We start from the raw sequence: 27,629 nt of genomic DNA on the forward strand, positions 1-27,629 counted from the left end.
AGTTATGGGACAATTTTCCTAAACTCAACTCCATTCCAAGAGCCTCCATTAGCTGCCAGTGGTCTCTCCTTTTATCCTGGAAGTAAGGTTCAAATTTAATTCAGCTCTTTTTATTGCATCTTTTGCTTTGTTGCTGGGGGAACAGATAAAGGAAGGATTCTATTCAAACTACAAAATTAAAAGCATGATTAAGAACACATTCATTTTTATAGTGCTTATATAAACACTATTTTTAATCTCCAAAATCTCAAAGAAACTCCAAAAATTATGTTTTGTTGAAATTTTAGAAATTATTATACAGAGAAAAAAATAGAAGCTTGGTGTGGTTGGTCTTGCAAAATGTGCTTTTAAAATCAAATGTGTAGAACTCTGTCAATTCACATAAAATAAAGATTACAAATATCCAATACATGGTTATAAGCTGCAAAGAGAATGAAAATGAAATGGACTATCTCTTATTTATGTATTTATTTATTTATTGGAAATAGAGTATAAACCTCAACCTCATAGGTAGTGAAAAATGTTAGGCAATGAACCTAGAAATAAAATACATCCCTGTATGGACTTCAGGGCATGCAAGGATATTTTCAGGATAGAGACTACCTTCCTTTTACAGAGTGGGAAAAAGTCAACTTAAGAACCACATAAATTTATGGATGATTTATTTTTATATTTGAGGAACCCAAGCCTCTTTCCAACACAAAAAGAACCAAGATCATAAACTTTTTTCTTCTCATTTTCCTAATCTTCCAATTTGCATCTTCTTTTTTATTTCTTCTGTCTTCTTTTTATTTATTTGTTTGTTTGTTTGTATGTTTGTTTGTTTGTTGACTCACTCTAGGTATTACTTGGCTCACTTTGATCTCTGGTAATTTACCTTTGAAGTTGATACACAGTTATCTGTCAAATGCCATAGATTTTTTCCCCCCTGAGATTAAAGATAATCAATTGGTCTTAATAAATTACTCTCAAATATTTCTTTTTTACTTGTAGTTCTATCTACAGTAAGAAAAATACTTTTTATCTCTATGCAATCACACCTTTTATCTTGTGCAAACACATCTAAACAAACACAAAAATCTGTATATACAGATATATGTTTGAATGTATATATATATGCATGTTTGTACACATGTATATGTAAACTGAAACAAGAAGTAATGGGCCTGTATTTACTCTTACTTTATGCGAAGACTATCTCTTCTTTGGTTTATAGTCAAAAAGAATCCAGTTTAGTCTAATCTTTTTTTTTTTTTTTAAGATTTTATTTATTTATTTGACAGAGAGAAATCACAAGTAGATGGAGAGGCAGGCAGAGAGAGAGAGAGAGGGAAGCAGGCTCCCTGGTGAGCAGAGAGCCCAATGCGGGACTCGATCCCAGGACCCTGAGATCATGACCTGAGCCGAAGGCAGCGGCTTAACCCACTGAGCCACCCAGGCGCCCCTTTCATGTCCTTTTTGATATGTTAAGAATAAGCAGACAAAAGACATGAATTGTCTAATCAGACAGCAGTCCTGGCAAAGGCAGCCATTGGAAGTGGGATCCCCCTGGACCAATATTGCTCACAGTTTTAGTGGCAAAGGGATGCAGAGACAAAAAGGCACTTGAGCGACCACTGAGACAGTGGCTTGGGATGTGCACTGCCTGTGGGAGGTTGCACAGCTGGGCAGAGTTTGCAGGGGGGAGTCTAGGTATTCTGGACCACCCAGAGGGGAACAGACCTTCTCCAGAGGGCAGCAGACTGAGGCTTCTGTCTGAGATGGAGGTCTGGGTGCAGTTTGCTTTTCACTAAACCTCCAAAAAGCCACAAAAAGCTGCCAAAGAACAAAAACCTCCAGAGAACAAAAGCCTGAAAAACCAGTTTCCACAGAGCTCAGCCCCTTGATAGGGAGCAGGGGGACTCAAACCAAGAAAGACTGACTGAAAAACATGTCAGGCCCCTCCCCCAGAAAGCCAGCTGAAAGAATGAGAGGACAACTATCACAGGGTCCCCATAAAACTGTAAAACCCCAATATCAGGGGAAAACAGAACATTAAGTTCCCTGTATTGCCCTAAAACCTGTATATTTTGTACATACAACTTTTATTTCTGATTCTTTCTCACTATTCTTGTTCTTTTTAAAATTTTTAACCTATTTTCTATTACAAGGAGAGGTTCAATGCAACAAATTCCATAATAACCTTTTAACTTGAACTTTTTCCATACATATACCTGTTTTTCTTTTGCTTTTCTATTTGATATACATATAGATATAAGCTTGAAGGTAATCCTTCTTCCCTAATCAATATGTATAAGCCAGTTTTGATCTCCCTTTAATTCTGGAAAGTTGAGTCCTTTAACAAAGATATCAAGATACATCCAGGAAGAATCAAACTAACCTTCCTCACCCACATTGAGGACTTATAACCACCCACCCATTCTTTTCTTCTGTCAGTGTTTCTGTGTATTTGTTTCTGTTCTGGTATTATATGAATCTCACACATAGAGTTCAATTTGGATTTTTTTTCCCTTGTCATTTAATTTTGTCAGTCTTTCTATTTGTCCATTTTTGTTTGGAAACCTTATAAATCTTACCTTTGGGCCCATTCTGGCTGGGTTCTCTCTCTCTCTCATTTTTTTTTCCTGTTTCTCTCTCTCTCTCTTTTTAAATTTTTTTCTTTCTTTTTGGTGGTGACCTCTGATTGCTCCAAAGCATTTCAGGGTGCACCTTGCCTGGATCACAGTTGATATATTTAGCTACACATCCCCTCAACCACCTCTCACCAAAAGGACTAGGAAAAGATATGCACAACAGAGGAAAAAATTCAGAGACTGTGCCTTCTACATAAAAATTTAGAGACTGTTTATGAACATAAACAGTATGTCAGAAAGGGAATTCAGGGTAACAATTATACAGGGAATGGCTAGGCTGTAGAAAACCATTAATGACAACATGGAATCATTTAGGGCAGAAGTGAAAGCCACCCAGGAAGAAGTTTAAAATGCTATAAATGAGATCAAATCTAATCTGAATACTCTAACAGCTAGGGTAACTGAGACAGAAGATAGAATTAGTGATCTAGAGGACAAATGGATAGACAAAAAGGATTAGGAGGAGGCCTGGAACAAACAGCTTAGAAGCGATGAAAACAGAATTAGGGAAATAAATGATGCCATGAAACATTCCAATGTCAGAATTATTGGGATCCTTGAGGCAGAAGAGAAAGAAAGAAGACTAAAAGATATAGTTGAACAAATTATCCATGAAAATTTTCCCAGTCTGGGGAATGGAACCACTGTTCACATGGAGGTAGAAAAAACACCCCCCAAAATCAACAAATCTAGAAAGACCTCAAAACACTTGATTGTGAAACTGATGAAACATAATTTAGTCAAGAGCGCTTGAGAGCAGCTAGGGGGAAGAGATTCCTTATGTAAAGAGGAAGGTCCACCACAATAACATTATACCTGTCCACAGAAACCTGAGAAGTCAGAAAGGGCTGGTGAGACATATTCAGGATACTAAATGAGAGGAACATGCAGCCAAGAATTACTTTATCCAGCAAGGCTTACATTCAAAATAGATGGAGAGATAAAGAGTTTCCAAGATTGACAAGGTTTAAAAGAGTATGTGACCACCAAGCTGATGCTAAAGAAATATTAAGAGTGTTTCTATAAAAGAAGAAAGAACCCAAGAGTGTCTTAGAATAGAAATTTACAAAGACAATGTATAGAAACAAGGAGCTCATAGGCAACATGATGTCAATAAAAATGTGTCTTTCAACAGTTACTCTCAATGTGAATGGCCTAAATGCTCCCATAAAATGTCACATGTTTACAGGTTGGATAAAAGGACAGGACCCATCCATATATTGTCTACAAGAGACTCATTTTGAACTTAAGGATACATCCAGACTGAGAGTGAAGGGACAGAGAAGCATCTTTCATGCCAACAGGCCTCAAAAGAAAGCTGGGGTAGAGATTCTCATATCAGATAAATTGGATTTTAAACTGAAGACTATGGTCAGAGACAAAGAAGGACACTGCATCATTCTTAAAGGGTATATCCACCAAGGAGATCCAAATATTATAAATATTTATGCTCCCAATACAGGAGCAACCAATTACAAAAGTCAACTGTTAATCAAAGATAAAAAGTCATATTGATATGAATACATTAATAGTAGGGAATCTTAACATGCCACTCTCAGTAATAGACAGATCACCCAAGCAGAAAATCAATAAAGAAACAAGAGCATTGAATGACACATTGGACCAAATGGAACTCATAGATATATACAGAACATTCCACCCTAAAACAACAGAATACTAATCCTTCTCTAGTGCACGTGGAACTTTCTCCAAAAGAGACCACATATAGGGTCACAAATAAGGGCTCAACCGATACAAAAAGATTAAAATTATTCCCTGTATATTCTCAGACAACAATGCTTTGAAACTGGAACTCAACCACAAGAAAAAGTTTGGAAGGAATTCAAACACTTCAAAGCTAAAGACCACCTTGCTTAAGAATGTTTGGATAAACCAGGAAATCAAAGAACTTAAACAATTCATGGAAACCAATGGGAATGAAGACTCTTTGGTCCAAAACCTATGGGATACAAAAAAGGTGGTCTTAAGGGGAAAATACAGAACCATCCAAGCCTCCCTCAAGAAAACGGAAAAATCCAGAACACACCAGCTCTATTTGTATCTTAAAGAACTGGAGAATAAACAACAAATTAAGCCAACCCCACACACAAGAAGGGAAATAATCAAGCTTAGAGCAGATATCAATGAAATAGAAACTAGAAATATAGTAGAACACATCAATGAAAGTAGAAGCAGTTTTTTTGAAAGAATCAAGAAGATCAATAAACCATTGGCCAAACTAATCCAAAAGGAAAGAGAGAGGACCCAAATTAATAAAATCATGAGTGAAAGGGAGAGATCACAACTAACACCAGGAAAATAAAAACAATCATCAGAAATTATTATCAACAGTTATATGCCAATAAGTTAAGCAACCTAGATGAAATGAATGTATGCCTGAAACTTATAAACTTCCAAAACTGAATCAGGAAGAAGTTGACAACCTGAATAGAACAATATCTAGTAATGATATTGAAGCAGTGGTCAAAAGCTTCCCAAAAAATCAAGAGCCCATGATCGGAGGGATCCCTGGAGAATTATTTTTCTTTTTTAAGATTTTATTTGTTTATTTGACAGACAGAGATCACAGTAGGCAGAGAGGCAGGCAGAGAGAGAGGGAGAAGCAAGCTCCTTGCCAACCAGAAAGCACCATGTGGGGCTCAATCTCAGGACCCTGAGATCATAATCTGAGCGAAAGGCAGAGGCTTTAACCCACTGAGCCACCTAGGCGCCCCTCCCTGGAGAATTCTACCAAACATTCAAAGAAGAAATAATACCTTATCTCCTGAGCTGTTTCAAAAAAATAAAAACAGAAGGTAAAGGTCCAGACTCTTTTTATGAATCCAGCATTACCCTGATCTCCAGACCAGGCAAAGACTCCACCAAAAAGAGAATTTCAGACAAATACACCTGAGGAATATGGATGCCAAGATTCTCAACAAGATCATAGCTAATAAGATCCAACAATACATTAAAAAGATTATTCACCATGGCCAGGTGGGATTTATCCATGAGATGCAAGGGTGGTTCAACATTTACAAATCAATCAATGTGATAGGACAAATCAGTAAGAGAAGAGAGAAGAACCACATGGTCCTCTCAATAGATGCAGAAAAAGCATTTGGCAAGGTATAGCATCTGATTAAAATTCTTCAAAATATAAGGATAGAGGGAACACTCCTAAACTTCCTAAAATCTATCTATGAAAAACCCACAGTGAATATCTTCCTTAATGGGGATAAGCTGATAGCCTTCCCCTTGATACTAAGAAAATGACAAGAATGCCTACTCTCACCTCTCTTGTTCAACATAGTACTAGAAGTCCTAGCTACAGCAATCAGACAACAAAAAGAAATAGATATTCAAATTGGCAGTGAAGAAGTCAAAATCTCTCTCTTCCCAGATGACATGATACTTTATATGGAAAAACCAAAAGATTCCACCCCCAAACTACTAGAACTCATACAGCAATTTAGGAATGTAATCTTTTTGTGTCTTCTTCAATTTCTTTCATGAATGTTTTGTAGTTCCTTGAGTTCATCATCACTAGCCATCAGGGAGATTCAAATCAAAACTACATTGAGATACCACCTTACACCGGTTAGAATGGCCAAAATTAGCAAGACAAGAAACAACGTGTGTTGGAGAGGATGTGGATAAAGAACCCTTTTACACTGTTGGTGGCAATGCAAATTGGTGCAGCCGCTTTGCAAAACAGTGTGGAGATTCCTTAAGAAATTAAAAATAGAGATACCCTATGACCCTGCAGTTGCACTAGTGGTTATTTACCCCAAAGATACAGATGTAGTGAACAGAAGGGCCATATGTATCCCAGTGTTCATAGCAGCAATGGCCACAGTCACCAAACTGTGGAAAGAACCAAGATGCACTTCTATGGACAAACTGATAAAGAAAATATGGTCCATATATACAATGGAGTATTATGCCTCCATCAAAATGGTTAAATACCCAAATTTTGTATCAACATGAAGAGGACTGGAAGAGATTATGCTGAGTGAAATAAGTCAAGCAGAGAGAGTCAAGTTTCATATAGTTTCACTTACTTGTGGAGCATAAGGAATAATATGGAGGGCATTGGTAGATGGAGAGAAGTGAGTTGGGGAAAATGGAGGGGGAGACAAACCATGAGAGACTGTGGACTCTGAGAAACAAACGGGGTGATCCTGGTGGTGGGTATTATGGAGAGCACATATTGCATGGAGGACTGGATGTAGTGCATAAACAATGAATTCTGGAACACTGAAAAGAAATAAAATAAAATAAAATGAAACAAAAAAGTGACCAAAGATTTTTTTGAAGCCTATAAACAAACAAACAAACAAACAAACTTGTGAGGTGATATATATGTTAATTCAATGGGGAAAATCCTTTCACAATATATATGTATATCAAATCATCACATTGTCTAATTTTTAAAATCTTATTTTTTTAATCAAAACACTATGGTACTGGCACAAAAATAGACACAGATCTATAGAACTGAATAGAGAGCCCAGAAATATATCCATGATCATATGGTCAATTAATCTTTAATAAAGGTGGCAAGAATATGCACAGGGGAAAAGACATTCTCTTCAACAAATAGTTTTGAGAAAACTGGACATATATGCAAAAGAATGAAACTGGACCACTTTCTTACACCATACAAAATATAAACTCAAAGTGTTTTAGAGACCTAAAAGTGAAATTTGAAAACATAAAAATTCTAAAGACAGTGCAGACTGTAATTTCTCTGACATTGGCAGTAGCAACATTTTTCTAGATATGTCTCCTCAGGAAAGGGAAATAAAAGCAAAAATAAACTACTGGAGTTTTTGGAGACAAGATGGCGGGGAAGTAGGTGGAGGTGCCTTTTCAACCTGTACCCTAAAGTGAGCTTATTATCTACCAAAGAACTCCAATCACCTATGAAATCAGCCTGAGATCAGAATTTTACATATCTAGATCATTATAGGGTCAGAAGACACCAGTGGGCAGGTAAAGCAGAGTGGGAACGTCGTACTGATATCGGAAGATAAACAAAAGGGGGAGGGAGCCACCAGAGGTGACCAATTGGAAAGTAATACCCCTAATATGAGAGTGCATTGCATCTGGGGACCAGCATTAATTTGGAGACTGGTTGAAAGCACCCAGAAAAAGCAAAGGATCACGGGTGTGTGTGTGGGGGGGGGGGATTGTGAGAATTGGGATGGCTAGGGACAGGGGCTTAAGTCCCCGGACCCAGGACAGCCTTCCCTGGCGCTGAGCCAGAGAGAGTGTGGCGGAGAAACCAGGTCTTGGTCCCTGAGCTGCCAGTGTGACCAAGAACCCGTGGGGTCCAGCTCCTGTGAGGGGCTGGGAGCCTCGCCAGCCAGCAGAATGCCGAGCCATGCTACAGAACCTGAGACGCGTGTGCCCCTCACCCTACCCTAAAAGAGATGCACAAAAGCCCAGCCTGGTGCTTTTGGACCCGCGCCCTTTTCTCAGAGCCTGAGATGCGCACTCGACCCACAGCCTCCCCTGAGAGAGGTGCGTGCAAGCCCGGTGCTCTTAGACCCAAAAGGACCAGGCACTCCCAGCCCAGGCCAGCGGGAAAATCTCAGTGTGCGATCGCTGCTTAGAACCTCTCTGGCAGTCTGGATCTGCCCAAACAGCCGCCGCTGCTGTGGTTTTGGGGACAAGCAGTAGATCCTGCGCCGCCAGTGACTGCGACTTGGAACCTGCTTTGCCAGCGGCCAAGGGGGAATTTATATGGACTCTGTAACACCCACAGGGTACCAGACTGAGGCTTCTCTCTGAGAGGGAGGTCAAGGTGCAGTTTGCTTTCCTCTAAACCTACAAAAATGACCAAAAGCGGTCAAGGTGAGAGAAAAAAAAAAAAAAAAAAGTGAACAAACATAAAAATCTCCAGAGAACAAAAGCCTGAAAAAAACCGGTTTCCTCAGAGTCCACCCTCTTGAGGGGGCCAGGAGGACTTAACTAAGGGAATATCATTGACTGAAAACCCATGTGGCAGACCCCTTCCCCAGAAAACCAACCAGGAAAGAAAAAAAAAAAAGACTACAAGAGAAAAACCACCACTACATCATAGGACAACTTTTATTTTTAACTCATTCCCACTATTCTGGTTCATTTTTTTTTTTTTACATAGATAATTTTTTAACCTATTTACCATCACAGTGAGATGTACAGTACATCAAATTCCATAATAACCTTCTAACCGGAACTTTTTGATACATACACCTGTGTTTTACTTTTGCATTTCTATTTTTTTTACTTTTTTTTCTAAATTTTAGTTTAGTCTAGTTTATTCCTTTTTTATTTTTATTTTCTAATATTCATATAGTTAAACTTCAAGGTAATCCCCTTTCCCCAATCAATGCTACCACTATAGTTAAGCCAATTTTTAATCCCCCTTTATCTTAGGAAAGTTGAGTCCTTTAACAAATATATCAAGATACATCCAGGAAGAATCAAAACAACCTTCCTCACTGACAGTGAGCATTTATAACCACTCTCCCATCTTTTTCTTCCGCCAGTGTTTCTGTATTTTTGTGTTTGTCCTGATAGTATATAAATCTTATACTTGGGGTTCTTTTTGACAAGGTTCTTCCTTTATCTGTTTTATATATATATATATTTTTTTTTCTCTGTCATATACTTTTATCAGTCTTTTTGTTTGTCTGTTTTTGTTTGTATACTTCATCAATCTTAACTTGGGGCTTATTTGGGCTGAACCTTCTCTTTTATCTTCCCTTTTATTCCTCTCTCTCTCTCTCTCTCTCTCTCTTTTTCCTTTTCTTTTTTCTCTTGTTTGGGTGGGGAACCCTGATTGCTCAGAAGTGTTCCAGGGTGCACCTTTACAGCACCATGGTCGATACATCCAGCTACATCTGTTCGGTCATCTCTCACCAAAATGACTAGGAGGCGGAATGCCCAACAGAAGAAAAAGACAGAGGATGGGCCTTCTGCAACAGAGCTAACGGCTTCAAAATAGACAATGTGTCAGAAAGAGAATTCAGGGTAACAGTTATCCAGGCAATAGCTAGTTTGGAGAAAGCATGAATGACCAAATGGAATTGATTAAGGCCGAACTGAAAGCAACCAGAGATGATGTTTTAGGGCAGAGCTGAAAGCTAAAAGGGATGAGGTTCACAGTGCTCTCAATGAGTTCCAATCTAATCTAAATTCTATCAAAGCTGGGGTAACTGAGACAGAAGATAGATTTAGTAATCTGGAGGACAAATATATAGAGAGAAAGGATCAGGAGGAAGCCTGGAATTGAACAGCTTAGAAGCCACGAACACAGAATCAGGAAACAAATGATGCCATAAAACGTTCCAACATCAGAATTATTGGAATCCCTGAAGGGGAGGAGAAAGAAGTCTAGAAGATATAGTGGAACAAGTTCTTCATGAAAATTTTCCCAATCTCATGAATGGAACCAGCGTTCATGTACTAGAGGCTGAAAGGTCTCCACCCAAGATTATAGATTCCAGAAAAACATCAAGGCACCTGATAGTCAAACTGAGGAATCATAATTTTAGATATAATCTCTTGAGAGCTGCTAGGACAAAGAGACTCCTTACTTACAGAGGAAAGCCTATCAGAATAACATCAGACTTGTCCACAGAGACCTGGCAAGCCAGAAAGGGCTGGCAAGATATATTCAGGGCACTAAATGAGAAGAACATGCAGCCAAGAATACTTTATCCAGCAAGACTGACATTCAAAATGGATGGAGAGATAAAGAGTTTCCAAGACCAGCAACGCTTAAAAGACTATGCAACCTCCAAGCCGACACTGCAGGAAATATTAAGGGGGGTACTATAAAAGAGGAAAAGTCCTAAGAATAGCATTGAACAGAAATATAGAGACAGTATACAGAAAGAAAGACTTCAAAGGTAATACAATGTCAAAAAAACCGTATCTATCAATAATCACTCTCAATGTGAATGGCCTAAAAGCACCCATAAAATGACACAGGGTTGCAGATTGGATAAAATGACAGGACCCATCCATATGTTGTCTACAATGTTGACACATTGTGAACCTAAAGATACACCCAGACTGAAAGTGAAGGGATGGAGAAGCATCTTTCATGCCAATGGGCCTCAAAAGAAGGCCGGGGTAGCGATTTTCATATCAGATAAATTGTATTTAAACTAAAGACTGCAGTCAGAGATACAGGACACTACATAATTCTTAAAGGGACTCTTCACCAAGATGATATAACAATTGTAAATATCTATGACCCCAATATGAGAGCAGCCAATTACATAAGAAAACTGTTAATCAAGATAAAGAGTTATGTTGATATGAATAAATTAATAGTAGGAGATCTTAACATTCCTCTCTCAGAAATAGACAGATCATTGAAGCAGAAAATCAATAAAGAAACAAGAGCATTGAATGACACATTGGACCAGATAGACCTCATAGATATATACAGAACATTCCACCCTAAAACAACAGAATACTCATTCTTCTCAAGTGCACATGGAAACTTCTCCAGAATAGACCACATGCTGGGCCACAAATCAGGACTCAACTGATACCAAAAGAATGAGATTATTCCCTGCATATTCTCAGATCACAATGCTTTGAAACTGGAGCTCAATCACAAGGAAAATTTTTGAAGGAACTAAAACACCTGAAGCTAAAGACCACCTTGCTTAAGAATGCTTGGGTCAACCAGGAGCTCAAAGAAGAAGTGAAACAATTCCTGGAAACCAATGAGATTGAAGACACTTTGGTCCAAAACCTATGGGATACAGCAAAGGTGGTCCTAAGGGGGAAATACATAGCCATCCAAGCCTCCCTCAAGAAAATTGAAAAAATCCAGAATACACCAGCTGTCTCTACACCTTAAAGAACTGGAGAATCAACAACAAATCAAACCAACTCCACACATAAGAAGGGAAATAATCAAGATTAGAGCAGAGATCAATGAGGTAGAAACTAGAGATATGTAGATAGGAAGGACATATCAATGAAACTAGAAGTTGGTTTTTTGAAAGAATCAATAAGATCAATCAACCATTGGCCACATTAATCCAAAAGAAAAGAGAGAAAGCCCAAATTTAAAAATTATGTATGAAAAGGGAGAGATCACAATGAACACCAAGGAAGTAGAAATAATCATCAGAAGTTATTATCAACAGTTATATACCAATAAGCTTAGCAACCTAGATGAAATGAATGCATTCCTGGAAAACTATAAACTCCCAAAATTGAACCAGGAAGAAATTGACAACCTGAATAGACTGATATCTAGTAACAAGATTGAATCAGTGATCAAAAACCTCGCAAAAAGCAAGAGCCCAGGACCTGATGGATGTCCTGGGGAATTCTACCAAACTTTCAAAAAAGAAATAACACCTATTATCCTGAAGCTGTTTCAGAAATTTGAAGCAGAAGGAAAATTTCCAGACTCTTTCTATGAAGCCAGCATTACCCTGATCCCCCAAACAGGAAAAGACCCTACTAAAAAGGAGAATTTCAGACCAATATCACTGATGACTATGGATGCTAAGATTCTCAACAAGATCCTAGCAAACAGGATCCAACAGCACATTAAAAAGATTATCCACCATGACCAGATGGGATTCATCCCTGGGCTACAAGGATAGTTCAACATTCACAAATCAATCAATGTGATAGAACAAATCAATAAGAGAAGAGAGAAGAACCACATAGTCTTCTCAATTGATGCAGAATAAGCATTTGACAAAACCAGCATCCGTTCCTGATTAAAATGCTTCAAAGTTTTGGGATAGAGGGAACATTCCTGAACTTCATAAAATCTATCTATGAAAGACCCACAGAAAATATCATCCTCAATGGGAAAAAAATTTGCAGCCTTCCCATTGAGATCAGGAACACGATAAGGATGCCCATTCTCACCACTCTTGTTCAACATAGTATTAGAAGTCCTAGAAACAGCAATCAGACAACAAGGAGAAATAAAAGTTATCCAAATTGGCAAGGAAGAAGTCAAACTCTCTCTCTTCACAGATGACATGATTCTTTATATGGAAACCCAAAAGACTCCACCCCCAATCTACTAGAACTCATACAGCAATTCAGCAACATGACAGGATACAAAGTCAATGTACCGAAATCAGTGGCTTTCTTATACACTACAATGAAAATACAGAAAGGGAAATTAGAGAATCAATTCCATTTACTATAGCACCAAGAATCATAAGATACCTGGGAAAAAAAATATCCAAAGAGGTAAAGGAACTGTACTCGAGGAACTACAGAACACTCATGAAAGAAACAGACACAAGAAGAAGACACAAAAAGATGCAAGACCATTCCATGCTCTTGGACTGGAAGAATAAACATTGTTAAAATGTCTATACTGCCTAGAGCAATCTATACTTTTAATGCCATTCCGATCAAAATTACACCAGTATTTTTCAAAGAGCGGGAGCAAATAATCCTAAAATTTGTATGGAATCAGAAGAGACCCTGAATCGCTAAGGAAATGTTGAAAAACAAAAATAAAATTGGGGGCATCACGTTATCCGATTTCAAGCTTTACTACAAAGCTGTGATCACCAAGACAGCATGGTACTGGCATAAAAATAGACACATAGACCAGTGGAACAGAGTAGAAGGCCCAGATATGGACCCTCAACTCTATGGTCAAATAATATTTGACAAAGAAGGAAAAAATATACAGTGGAAAAAAGACGGTCTCTTCAATAAATGGTGCTGGGAAAACTGGACAGCTATATGCAGAAGAATAAAACTTGACCATTCTCTTACACCGTACACAAAGATAAACTCAAAATGGATAAAAGACCTCAACGTGAGACAGGAATCCATCAGAATCCTAGAGGAGAACATGGGCAGTAACCTCTTCAATATCAGTCACAGCAACTTCTTTCAAGATATGTCTCCAAAGGCAAAGGAAACAAAAGCAAAGATGAACTTTGGGGACTTCATCAAGATCAAAAGCTTCTGCACAGCAAAGGAAACAATCAAGAAAACAAACAGCCAACCCACATATTGGGAGAATATATTTGCAAATGACAGTACAGACAAAAGGTTGAAATCCAGGATCTATAAAGAACTCCTCAAACTCAACACACACAAAACAGGCAATCTTATAAAAAAAAAATGGGCAGAAGATACGAACAGACACTTCTCCAGTGAAGACGTACAAATGGCTAGCAGATACATGAAAAAATGTTCATCATCACTAACCATCAGGGAGATTCAAATTAAAAGCACATTGAGATACCCCCTTACACCAGGGGGTATTTCCAGACTCTTTCTATGAAGCCAGCATTACCCTGATCTCCAAAACAGGCAAAGACCCTACTAAAAAGGAGAATTTCAGACCAATATCACTGATGACTATGGATGCTAAGATTCTCAACAAGATCCTAGCAAACAGGATCCAACAGCCAAAATTAGCAAGACAGGAAACAACATGTGTTGGAGAGGATGTGGAAAAAGGGGAACCCTCTTACACTGTTGGTGGGCATGCAAGTTGGTGCAGCCTATTTGGAAAACAGTGTGGAGATTCTTCAAGAAATTAAAAATAGAGCTTCCCTATGACTCTGCTATTGCACTCTTGGGTATTTACCCCCAAGATACAGATGTAGTGGAAAGAAGGGCCATCTGTACTCCAATGTTTATAGCAGCAATGGCCACGGTCGCCAAACTATGGAAAGAACCAAGATGCCCTTCAATGGACAAATGGATAAGTAAGATGTGGTCCATATATACTATGGAGTATTATGCCTCCAACAGAAAAGATGAATACCCAACTTTTGTAGTAACATGGACAAAACTGGAAGAGATTATGCTGAGTGAAATAAGTCAAGCAGAGAGAGTCAATTATCATATGGTTTCACTTATTTGTGGAGCATAACAAATAGCATGGAGGAGCATAACAAATAGCATGGAGGACAAGGGGAGATGAAGAGGAGAAGGGAGTTGAGAGAAATTGGAAGGGGAGGTGAACCATGAGAGACTATGGACTCTGAAAAACAATCTGAGGGTTTTGAAGGGGTGCAGGGTGGGAGTTTAGGGAAACGAGGTGGTGGGTATTGGAGAGGGCACGGATTCCATGGAACATTGGGTGTGGTGCAAAAATAATGAATACTATTATGCTGAAAAAATTAATTAATTTAAAAAAACTACTGGAACTACATCAAAATAAAAAGCTTATGCACAGTGAAGGAAACAATCAACACAATTAAAAGGTAACCTACTGAATGGGAGAAGATGTTTGCAAATGATATATCTGATAAGGGGTTAGTATCCAAATCAACAAATAAGTTAACAAACTTCTTACCCAAACCCAAATAATCCAATTTAAAAAATTGGCAGAAGACATGAACTGACATTAGAAGACATGTAGTGGCCAACAGATTCATTAAATGTGCTGGACATTATTCATCATAGAAAAGAAAGTCAAAACCACAATGAAATATTACCTCATATCTATTGAAATGGTTAAAATTTACAACCCAAGGAACAAAAGGTATTAGCGAAGACATTGGTAAGGGAGAACCTTCTTCCACTGTTGGTGGGAATGCAAATTGGTGCAGCCACTTTGGTAAAGAGTATGGGAATTTCTCAAAAAATTAAAAACTGAATTATCTTATGATCCGAATTCTACTAATAGGTAGAATACAAAAAAAAAAACAAAACAAAACAAAACACTATTATAAAATGTTTTATGCACCACTATGTCTACTGCAGCAAGATATGTTAGTAACTCAAGTGTTTACCTATAGATGAATGGATAAAGGTGTGCTGTACATATATTTATGTATATACAGTATAATATTATTCAGCCAAGAAAAGAAGGAAATCTTGCCATTTGCAACATGGATGGATCTAAAGAGATAAAGTAATATGAAGTAAATCAGTCCAAGAAAGATAAATAACATATGATTTCCCTCAATGAGGAATTTAAGCAACAAAACAAATGAACAAACAAAAAAGAAACAAAGACTCTTAAATATAGAGAACAAACTGACGGTTACCAAAGTGGAAGTTCTGGGGGGAATGAGTGAAATAGGTGAAAGTGATTAAGAGTATACTTGTCATCATGAGCACCAAGGATGCATAGAACTGTTGAATCACTGTAATGCACACCTGAAACTAATGCAACTCTGTACATCAGTTATACTGGAATTAAAAAAAAAAAAAAAAAAAACCTTAACAAAAAAAACATGAATACACACATCCCATCCATTTAAGTGAAGAAAACCACACCCCATCCATTTAAGTGAAGAAAACCACAGATTCCAAGTTTACTGTGATTATAATAATTCTATTTATAATGAAAAGGTAAGATTCAGCATTATAAAAGTCAAAACTAAAGCTATTATGTTTGAGGTCAATAATTCATTAAAAATGTTTAAAATTTTAAAATTTTAGGGAGAATAAACTTTGAGTGATATAGTTCTTTTTAGTTCATCTCAGGGTGTACCTATTTGTATTGTTTTCTGACTATGGAGGGAGTGTGATACATATGCCTATTTAGAGAAGATTGTCAGTTTTGTTTCAACATCATCCTGAGTTACCCTAATGAGAGGAATCTTCTTTCATGTCCTTTTTTGTACGAAGTGTCCAAGTCCATCACCATTAATAGGAGGTTGTAGGAAAAGTTACTGAGCAAGACTGCTAAGCAGACACTTGTGCTAAGTGGATATTCAAAGAGTGACCATCTGTCTGTCAGGGGCAGTCTCTCTCAGGGGAAACCCCAAGTTCCTATGGAACACTCTGGCTCAATACTGAAATACCTCTTTTGATGCAAGACAACTGCACTTCCGTTTCTCCTTACTTTTTAAAAATTATTATTTTTTAATTTATTATAAACATAATGTATTTTTAGCCCCAGGGGTAGAGGTCTGTGAATCACCAGGTTTACACACTTCATAGCACTCACCATAACACATATCCTCCCTAATGTCCATGACCCCACCACCCTCTCCCTCCCCCCTCCCCCCAGCAACCCTCAGTTTGTTTTGTGAGATTAAAAGTCTCTTATGGTTTGTCTCCCTCCCCATCCCATCTTGTTTCATTTATTTTTTTTCTACCCCCCAAACCCCTCAAATTGCCTCCCCAATTCCACATATCATGGAGGTCATATGATAGTTGTCTTTCTCTGATTGGCTTTGCTAAGCATAATACCCTCTAGTTCTATCCATGTTGTCGCAAATGGCAAGATTTCATTTCTTTTGACAGTTGCATAGTATTATATATATATATAATATATATATTATATATATATATATATATATATATAGTGAGAGAGAGAGAGAGAGAGAAAATCTTCTTTATCCATTCATCTGTTGATGGACATCTAGGTTCTTTCCATAGTTTGGCTATTGTAGACATTGCTTCTATAAACATTCAGGTGCACATGCCCCTTCGGATAACTACGTTTGTATCTTTAGGGTAAATACCCAGTAGTGCAATTGCTGGGTCGTAGGGTAGCTCTATTTTCAACTTTTTAAGGAACCTCCATGCTGTTTTCCAGAGTGGTTGAACCAGCTTGCATTCTTACCAAGAGTGTAGGAGGGTTCCCCTTTCTCGGCATCCTTGCCAGCATCTGTCGTTTCCTGACTTGCTAATTTTAGCCATTCTGACTGGTGTGAGGTGATATCTCGTGGTTTTGATTTGTATTTCTCTGATGCCGAGGGATGTGGTGCACTTTTTGATGTGTCTGTTGGCCATCTGGATATCTTCTTTGCAGAAATGTCTGTTCGTATCCTCTGCCCATTTCTTGATTGGATTATTTGTTCTTTGGGTGTTGAGTTTGCTAAGCTCTTTATAGATTTTGGATAGGAGTGCTTTATCTGATATGTCGTTTGCAAATATCTTCTCCCATTCTATCAGTTGTCTTTTGGTTTTGTTAACTGTTTCCTTTGCTGTGCAAAAGCTTTTGATCTTGAAGAAATCCCACTAGTTCATTTTTGCCCTTGCTTCCCTTGCCTTTGGCGACATTTCTAGGAAGAAGTTGCTGCGGCTGAGGTCAAAGAGGTTGCTTCCTGTGTTCTCTTCAAGGATTTTGATGGATTCCTTTCTCACATTGAGGTCCTTCATCCATTTTGAGTCTATTTCCATGTGTGGTGGAAGGAAATGGTCCAATTTCATTTTTATGTATGTGGCTGTCCAATTTTCCCAACAACATTTAATGAAGAGGCTGTCTTTTTTCCCTTGGACATTCTTCCTGCTTTGTCAAAGATTAGTTGACCATAGAGATGAGAGTCTATTTCTGGGCTCTCTATTCTGTTCCATTGATCTATGTGTCTGCTTTTGTGCCAATACCATATTGTCATGATGATGACAGCTTCGTAATAGAGCATGAAGTCCGGAATTGTGATGCCACCAACTTTAGCTTTCTTTTTCAATATTTCTTTGGCTAATCGAGCTCTTCTCTGGTTCCATATAAATTTTGGGGTTGTTTCTTCCTTTCCTTTGAAAAAATATTGGATGGGATTTAGATAGGAATTGCATTAAATATGTAGATTACTTTAGGTAGCATAGACATTTTCACAATATTTGTTCTTCCAATCCAGGAGCATGGAACATTTTTCCATTTTTTTGTGTCTTCCTCAATTTTTTTCACGAGTACTCAGTTTTCTGAGTATATATCTTTTGCCACTTTGGTTAGATTTATTCCTAGGTATCTTATGGTTTTGGGTGCAATTCCTGTACAAGCTCTAGCAGTTTTGGAGTGGAGCTTTTTGGGTTTTCTACATATGGTATCATATCATCTGCAAAGAGTGATAGTTTAACTTCTTTGCTGATTTGGATGCCTTTAATTTTCTTTTGTTGTCTGATTGCTGAGGCTAGGACTTCTAGTATTGTGTTGAATAGCACTGGTGAAATGGACATCCCTGCCATGTTCCTGACATTAGCAGAAAAGCTTTCAGTTTTCCTACATTGAGAATGATATTTGCAGTGGGTTTTTTATAGATGGCTTTGATCATATTTAAGTATGTGCCCTCTATCCCTACCCTTTGAAGAGTTTTTATCAGGAAGGGATACTGTACTTTGCCAAATGCTTTTTCAACATCTCTTGAGAGTATCCTATAGTTCTTGGTCTTTCTTTTATTAATGTATTGTATCACATTGATTGATTTGGGGTTGTTGAACCAAACTTGCAGCCCTGGAATAAATCCCTCTTGGTCATGGTGAATAATCCTTTTAATGTATGTTGAATCCTATTGGCTAGTATTTTGCTGAGAATTTTAGCATCTGTGTTCATCAAGGATATTGGTTTGTAATTCTCTTTTTTAATGGGATCCTGGTCTGGTTTTGGGATCAAGGTGATGCTGGCCTCATAAAATGAGTTTGGAAGTTTTCCTTCCATTTCTATTTTTTGGAAGAGTTTCAGAAGAATAGGAATTAATTCTTTAAATGTTTGGTGGAATTCCCCTGGGAAGCTGTCTGGCCCTGGGCTCTTGTTGGTTTGAAGATTTTTGATGACCATTTCAATCTCCTTACTCGTTATGGGTCTGCTCAGATTTTCTATTTCTTCCTACTTCAGTTTTGATCATTTATATACCTCTAGGAATGCATCCACTTCTTGGAGAATGTCAAATTTTCTGGCACAGAGTTGCTCATAGTATGTTCTTATAATTGTTTGTATTTCTTTGGTGTTGTTTGTGATCTCTCTTCTTTCATTCATAATTTTATTTATTTGGGTCCTTTCTCTTTTCTTTTTGATAAGTCTGGCCAGGGGTTTGTCAATCTTACTAATTCTTTCAAAGAACCAGTGCCTAGTTTTGTAGATTTGTTCTATTGTTTTTTTGGTTTGTATTTCATTGATTTCTGCTCTGATCTTCATGATTTCTCTTCTGCTGTGTTTAGGCTTTCTTTGTTGTTCTTTCTCCAGCTCCTTTAGGTGTAGGGTTAGGTTGTGTAATGGAGTCCTTTCTTGTTTCTTGAGAAAGAGATGTATCACTATATATTTTCCTCTCAAAACTGCCTTTGGTCTGTCCCACAGATTTGGAACCGTTGTGTTTTCAGTATCATTGTTTCCATGATTTTTTTCAATTCTTCTGTAGTTTTCTGGTTGACCATTCATTTCTTAGAAGGATCTTGTTTAGTCTACATGTATTTGGGTTCTTTCCAAATTCCCTCTTGTGACTGAGTTCTAGCTTCAGAGCATTGTGGTCTGAAAATATGCAGAGGATGATCCCAATCATTTGATACAAGTTGAGAACTGATTTAGGGCCCAGGATGTGATCTATTCTGGAGAATGGTCAATGTGCACTAGAGAAGAATGTATATTCTGTTGCTTTGGGGTGGAATGTTCTGAAAATATCTGCGATGTCCATCTGGTCCAGTGTGTCATTTAAGGCCTTTATTTACTTGTTGATATTTTGCATGGATGATCAGTTCATTTCAGTGAACAGAGTGTTAAAGTCCCCTACTATTATTGTATTATTGTCAATATGTTTCTTTGATTTTGTTATTAATTGGTTTATATAGTTGGTTGCTACTATGTTAGGTGTATAGATATTTAAAACTGTTAGAGTTTCTTGTTGGACAGACCCTTTGAGTATGATATAGTGTCCTTTCTCATCTCTTATTATAGTCTTTGGATTAATGTCTAATTGATCTGATATAAGGATTGCCACCCCAGCTTTCTTCAGATGTCCATTAGCATGCTACATTGTTTTCCACCCCATCACTTTAAATCTGGAGGTGTCTTCGGGTCTAAAATGAGTTTCTTGCATGCAGCATATTGATGGGTTTTGGTTTCCTTATTTATTCTGATACCCTGTGTCTTTTTATTGGGGCATTTAGCCCATTAACATTCAGGGTAACTATTGAGAGATATGAATTTAGTGTCACTGTATTGCCTGTAAGGTGACTGTTACTGTATATGGTCTCTGTTCCTTTCTGATCTACTACTTTTAAGGTTTCTCTTTGCTTAGAGGACCCCTTTCAATATTTCCCGTAGAGCTGGTTTGGTGTTTCCAAGTTCTTTCAGTTTTTGTTTGTCCTGGAAGCTTTTTATCTCTCCATTTTCAATGATAGCCTAGCTGGATATAGTATTCTTGGTTGCATGTTTTTCCTGTTTAGTGCTCTGAATATACCATGCCAGCTCCTTCTGGCCTGCAAGGTCTCTGTGGATAAGTCTTCTGCCAATCTAATATTTTTACCATCGTATGTTACAGACTTCTTTTCCTAGGCTGCTTTCAGGATTATCTCTTTTTCACTAAGACTTGTAAATTTTATTATTAGGTGACGGGGTGTGGACCTATTCATGTTGATTTTGAGGGGGGTTCTCTGCACCTCCTGGATTTTGATGCTTCTTCCCTTTGCCATATGAGGGAAATTCTCTCAAATAATTCTCTCCAGTATACCTTCTGTGCCGCTCTCTCTTGCTTCTTCTTCTGGAATCCCAATTATTCTAATGTTGTTTCATCTTATGGTGTCACTTATCTCTTGAATTCTCCCCTCATGGTCCAGTAGCTATTTGTCCCACTTTTGCTCAGCTTCTTTATTCTCTGTCATTTGGTCTTCTATATCAATAATTCTTTCTTCTGCTACATTTATCCTAGCAGTGAGAGCCTCTATTTTTTATTGCACCTCATTAATAGCTTTTTTTAAATTTCAACTTGGTTAGATTTTAGTTCTTTTATTTCTCCAGAAAGGGCTTTTATATCTCCCAAGAGGGTTTTCTCTAATATTTTCCATGCCTTTTTCAAGCCCGGGTAGAACCTTGAGAATCATTATTCTGAGCTCTAGATCTGACATATTACCAATGTCTGTATTGATTAGGTCCCTAGCCTTCAGTACTGTCTCTTGTCCTTTTTTTTGTGGTGAATTTTTCTGCCTTGACATTTTGTCCAGATAAGAGTATATGAACGAGCAAGTAAAATACTAAAAGGGTGGCAAAGATCCCAGGAAAATGCACTTTAACCAAATCACAAGAGACCCCAAATCATAGGGGTAAGAAAGGGGATAAAAAGAGTTTCAGAGGAAAAAAAAAACAATTAAAAAAAGAGAATATATATATATATATATATATATATATATATATTAGATAAACTAGTTAAAAAACATTAAAAAACAAAAGGGTAAAAGTTAAAAATATTTAACAGAAGAAGAAAAAAAATTAAAAAATATTAAACTAACTATAAGACTAAAGAATCATGGAGAGAAAGCCATGAGTTCCATGCTTTGCTTTCTCCTCTGGAATTTGCTTCTCTCCTTGGTATTGAACCTGTACTCCTTGGTAGGTGAACTTGGTTCTAGCTGGATTTCTTGTTGATCTTCTGGGGGAGGGGCCTGTTGTAGTGATTCTCAAGTGTCTTTGCCCCAGGTTGAATTGCACCACCCTTACCAGGGGCCGGGCTGAATAATCCGCTCCGGTTCGCTTGTGGGAGCTTTTGTTCCCTGAATGCTTTCCATAGAGTTCCAGAGAATGGGAGTGAAAATGGCGGCCTCCCAGTCTCCGGCCTGGAGGAGCCAATGGCTCGGGCCCCACTCTTCAGTGTGTCTTCAGAGAATAGCGCCCAATCACTCCTGTCTCCCTGGCCTCTGGCCACGCTCCGAGCTCACCCAGCCTGTGACTGGTTCAAGGTAACCTGGAGCTGAGAGCTCACTCCTTGGCTCTGTCTCTGTAGCTGGCTTCCCCATTCTAATACATGCAAGCTCTGCGACACTCAGACACCCCCAATCCTTATGTGACCTTTCAGGACCTGGAGCCACACTGACCCTGCGTGGGCTTCACCCCGGTTTAGCCTCTGGAGCAATGTCCCACAGTGGAACACATTTTTAAAAGTCCCGATTTAGTGCTCTGTTGCTCCACCACTTGCCGGGTGCTGGCCCCTCCCACCACGGTCTATCTTCCCGTTGCTTTGGATTCACTTCTCCACTAGTCCTACCTTTCAGAAAGTGGTTGATTTTCTGTTTCTAGAATTGCTGTTCTTCTTCTCTTCGATATTCCATTGGATTTTAAGTGTTTGCAATGTTTAAATAAGCTATCTAGCTGATCTCCTACTATCTGATGTAGTCTCAGTCTGCTACTTCTCTGCCATATTCAACTCTCTGAGTACCCTCTTCTTAATACTCCCTGTCCACCTCTTAGTCAGGGCCTTATTATGTGCCATATCATGTGTGTTATACTTTAAAAATCCATTTTATTTTTTTTATTCACTTACATGATGCTTTTCAGACACAATTGTTCTACAAATAGTAAATCTTAACCTCAATATCTATCAATGTTAAATACTATAAAATGAATGTCTTGAGAAGTCTGTCTAAATCAATATAATTTACTATAAGACTACCTCAAAGCTGTAAATAAAATTCATATTAATATTTATGGACATCAAGCACTTGGTAAAATATATTAAAAGTCATGATAAAAATAATTTGTGAAAGAAGGTGCTCTAACACTCCACAGATTTTTATTTTCAGATTTATAGAGTACTGAAATGAGATGGGCAGATAGTCAATTTAAATATATTTTATTACATTGTCTGTTTTTAGCAGATTTGTTGCTAGACAATACATTTATATTTATTGATGGTACTAAAAATGAAAGCATAAATAGACTGTGAGGGTATTTTTAACAAGTTTTGATGGCTTATATAACATTTGGAATTTTTAAATTATACTGTTTTATGATTACTGAGATCAAACTTTGCCTACAGCATAATAAATACAAAGCAAAGGCTTTAAAATCACATCAAAGAAATTAATAAATGTTTACTTTATTGAAATATACTTGATACATTAATTAAAGGAGATCATGACATTTCTTAAAACCACTGATGAATCTTATTTTTGCATGTCATCTTTCACCTTAACTTTTGAATTCTATTAGACTCTTATACATTTATTTTATAAACTTTAAAAACCTCCAGTTTCCTTATGGAATTTACAACTGTATGCTTAAAGTTTTCATTCAATATAATTAAAGGCCTTTAATTTGCTATCTTTTATCATATATGAAAAACCTAGAGCTAATATCCTCAATAGGGAAAAAAGAAGAGGTTTTCCTTTATGGTCAGAAACAAAAAATGGATGTCCATTCTCAGCACTCGTATTTAACATAGTACTGGAAGTCCTAGCTTCAATAACCAGACAACAAAAAAAAAAATAAAAAGCATCCAAATCAGTAAGGAAAAGATAGAACTTTCACTATTTACAGATGACATGATATTGTGTATAGGAAACCTGAAAGATTCCACCAAAAAAGTGCTAGAACAGATACATGAGTTTAGTAAAGTTATAGGATACAAAATCAACATACAGAAATTTGCTGCATTCCTATATGCCAGTTTTGAAACAGCAGGAAGAGGGAATCAAGGAAATCATACCATTTACAATTACACCAAAAACCATAAGGTACCTAGGAATAAATGTAACAAAATGTAAAAGATATGGACTCTTGAATACAAAATACTAATTTGAAGGTATATATGCACCCTTGAGTTTACAGTAGCATTATCTACAATAGCCAAAGTATTGAAAGAGTCCAGATGTCCATCAACTGATGAATGTATAAAGAAGAGGTGATTATATGTGTATGTGTGTGTGTGTGTGTGTGTATAAATCAGCCATAGAAAAGAATGAAATCTTGTCATTTGCAATGACATAGATGGAGATAGAGAATATTATGTTAAATGAAATAAATCCATCAGAGAAAGACAAATAATGATATGATTCCACTAGATGATTTCACTCATATGTGGAATATAAAAAATGAAACAATCACAGGGGAAAAAAGAGAGAGGCAAAGAAAGAAACCAACTCTTAACTATAGAGAGCAAACTGATGGTTACCAGAAGGGAGGTGGGTCCAGAAGTGGTTTAAATAGGTGACAAGGACTAAGGAGGCATTTGTTGTGATGAGTACCAGGTGCTGTATGTAAGTGATGAATCACTAAATTGTACATCTGAGCTCAAAATAGTACCATCCTGTAATAGTTTCTGGAAAAACACATTTTCAGGATGCATCTCTGGACTTTGACTACAATAAACTGATAAAAGATTTTAGGAACTTATTAACCAAGGGGGGGGGGAATATATATATATATATATATATATATATATATATATATATATGTTAAACATTCTGGAATATAGGTGAAGTGGAACTGATTAAGTTAGGTCTTTTCTTTCTTTACCACTTTCTGTTTCATACCAGCAAATTTGGGTGCAGGAAATGTCTCAGAGTAGGTCAATGCTCTCCTCTCCCAAGCCAACTAGACAGGCGACAAAGGAGGGAATTTTACTGAATGTGTTTCCTTAAGAAAGTATAAACTAGAGATGCCTGCATTGCTCAGTTGATTAAGCGTCTGCCTTCTGCTCGGGCCATGATCTCAGGGTTCTGGGATTGAGCCCTGCCTCCTGGGCCTCCTTGTTCAGAGGGGGGGTCTGTTTCTCCCTGTCCCTTTGCCCCTCCCCTCATTGTGTGCACATGCTCTCTCTCTCTCAAATAAACAAAATATTTTTTAAAAAGAAAATAAAAACTATAAAGAGGTGTGAAGGAATAAAATTAACCTAAAAACATCAATAAAATAGCTTGAAAAAGAAGTGCTCCATGTGTTTTATTTTCTAAATATTATATAAAGTTGATTGGGGATCCATTTTACATGGTATTAAAAGTACTGAAGCATACCAGTTAGGTGGCTGTGAAAATATATGGAATAAAGAAGATTAGTGCCCCTCAGTAGTCTTATTAATTATGGTCTATACATAAAAATTTATCATGGAGAATTTCAAGGAAATTCTTAAAAAGAAAATATAGGTAAACCCTTTTCCAGAACTTGTGATGAGATTGTGGAAAGGTAGAGCTGAATTTTAGTTTATTTTGCCTTTGAGTTTGTGAGAAAATCTTCATAACACTTTCTGGAATAAGATAATGATGGAAAAGTAGAGTGGGCTTTTAGAATAAGAGAAACCAGAAGAAAAGAAATAGATGTTAGCTCCTTTTACACTCAAACCCAGAAAGAAGAATAACTCACCTTTAGTGAGTTATTCACATATAGAATATGTGTGAGATATATCCACTAGTTCTGAAATTTCAGCTAAGATTGAAATCAGAGGACAAGAGAATTTAATACTTATATCTTAAAAAGAAATGTCAAGGAACTTCTAAAGAAATAGAGCCAGAATCCACTATGATCACCCTTACCCACACTCATAAAAACTGGCAGAATGCCCCTGTACCTTTATCTACCACACTGTGAACTGCCCATCCTGCCTTCCTCCTCTAAGACCCAAAAACAATAGCAGAACAAACATTTTTGAGCTTAGTGACCTAAAGAGAACAATGTATTTATTACATCAGAATAGTAATAATAATAATAATAAATGATAAACAGATTTATCAGGAAACTGTACAATTATCACCAAGGACTAGGGGAAGATATTACTATTGGAGGAATAGTAAAAAATAAAATTAGTTCATGCCTGCATGTCGTAAGTAATCTTCTTTTATAATCTAAGGACATCTGTCCCCTATAGGTAACCCTCGACATCCAGAAAATCAACTAACATCAAAGAGGGAAACTGACAACACCTGGGGACAGGTAAGAACACCTCTTTCATCAAGAGATGACTAGTCATGTGTGTTAAGAGAATCTTTATATTCCCTTCTAATCTCTTTCTGCCCCACACCAGGGGATCTGGGTAGGACTGGTCTCTCAGAGCCAGGCATGTCCCCTGCCTCCAGTCCAGAGATGATCCTGCTATGGAAATAGGAGTACTCAAATTCTGAAATGGTTTTGATATTAGAATTTTAAACTAGATTGGAGAGATTTTTAATAAACAACATAAACAGAAAATAATGAAAATTAAATATTAAGAGGAACACTTCTTGATGCAAATGAGGGGCTCAAAATATCACAAGAAAGGGATGGTTTATGGAAAATGGCATTCTCATCAAACCTCACTAAGCTGAAACTACTCAATAAACTGAGTATATATATTTTGCACTTAAGAATTCTTGAATGGTTGTTTCTATGTCTCTATGGTTTAAAATTTTTCTTGACTATCATGTATGTCTGTACTCAAAACAAAAATGAACACTAAAATCAAGTCTTATATCAGGAGATAAAATTGTCCTGATGTTTTACACTTACCCATTTCTTTTGACTTAAATGATGTGTTGCTTTAGCTGTTTGAATAGAACCTTGCATTTCCGAAAATGGGGGGAAATAAATCTATGGAAGATTTATGACACTTCACATACCATAAGATAGTTCACTTCCACTTTGATTGTGGCTTTTTAAAGTTAAAATTTTAAGTGGATATTGTATTGTACTTTGCCAAATTTATGTTTGAAGCTGCGTTTTGTGAAAATTATTTTCTAGTTGTGAATTATTCTCTCTGATACAACCTGCTTCAAATTATTTGCAATCGATTTTATTGAATTGCTGAACCATCTAGATATGTTATGTTTGATTGTAACTAGACAATGTCTTTATTGAAAAATATTATTTTTGTAAGTATTACTTACTGTTTTCCCAAGAACAGTCAGTGCCATTTATATGATATATATAAAATAATATAAGACAAAGTTACAGGCTTTAAGTTATCCTAGACATTTTACTACCCTCAAGACATCCTATTTTTGATTCACTGTTTTCATTAAGTTCTCTTTTCAACAATAGTGTTTAACTTTAATGCCATTTATTTTTACTTCTGCCTGCTCTGAAGGGATTCAATTCTAGTTGGTACTTTGCATGTTGTCATCTGACAGTTTGTTTTTTTTTTTAACTTTATAGAAGATGAATTTCTTCCCCCATTCAGTTCTATCCTGACTAAAAGTAAACAGAAATATATTTCATCATCCAGAAAATTTTACAACAATATGCCAGAAAAAAAAGCTCTGTGAAATGTCAATGTACAACTTCATTTTACATGAAATTACTAGGACAAAATTCACAATACATACACAAAAATTATTTGTTTGTTTATAAGTAAGAGTAAAGAACTAGACTGACAGAAATTTTTAAGACCTCTCTTCAATGATAAATTA

This window comes from Mustela nivalis (assembly GCF_964662115.1).
Source record: "Mustela nivalis genome assembly, chromosome: 4".
NCBI lineage: Eukaryota > Metazoa > Chordata > Mammalia > Carnivora > Mustelidae > Mustela > Mustela nivalis.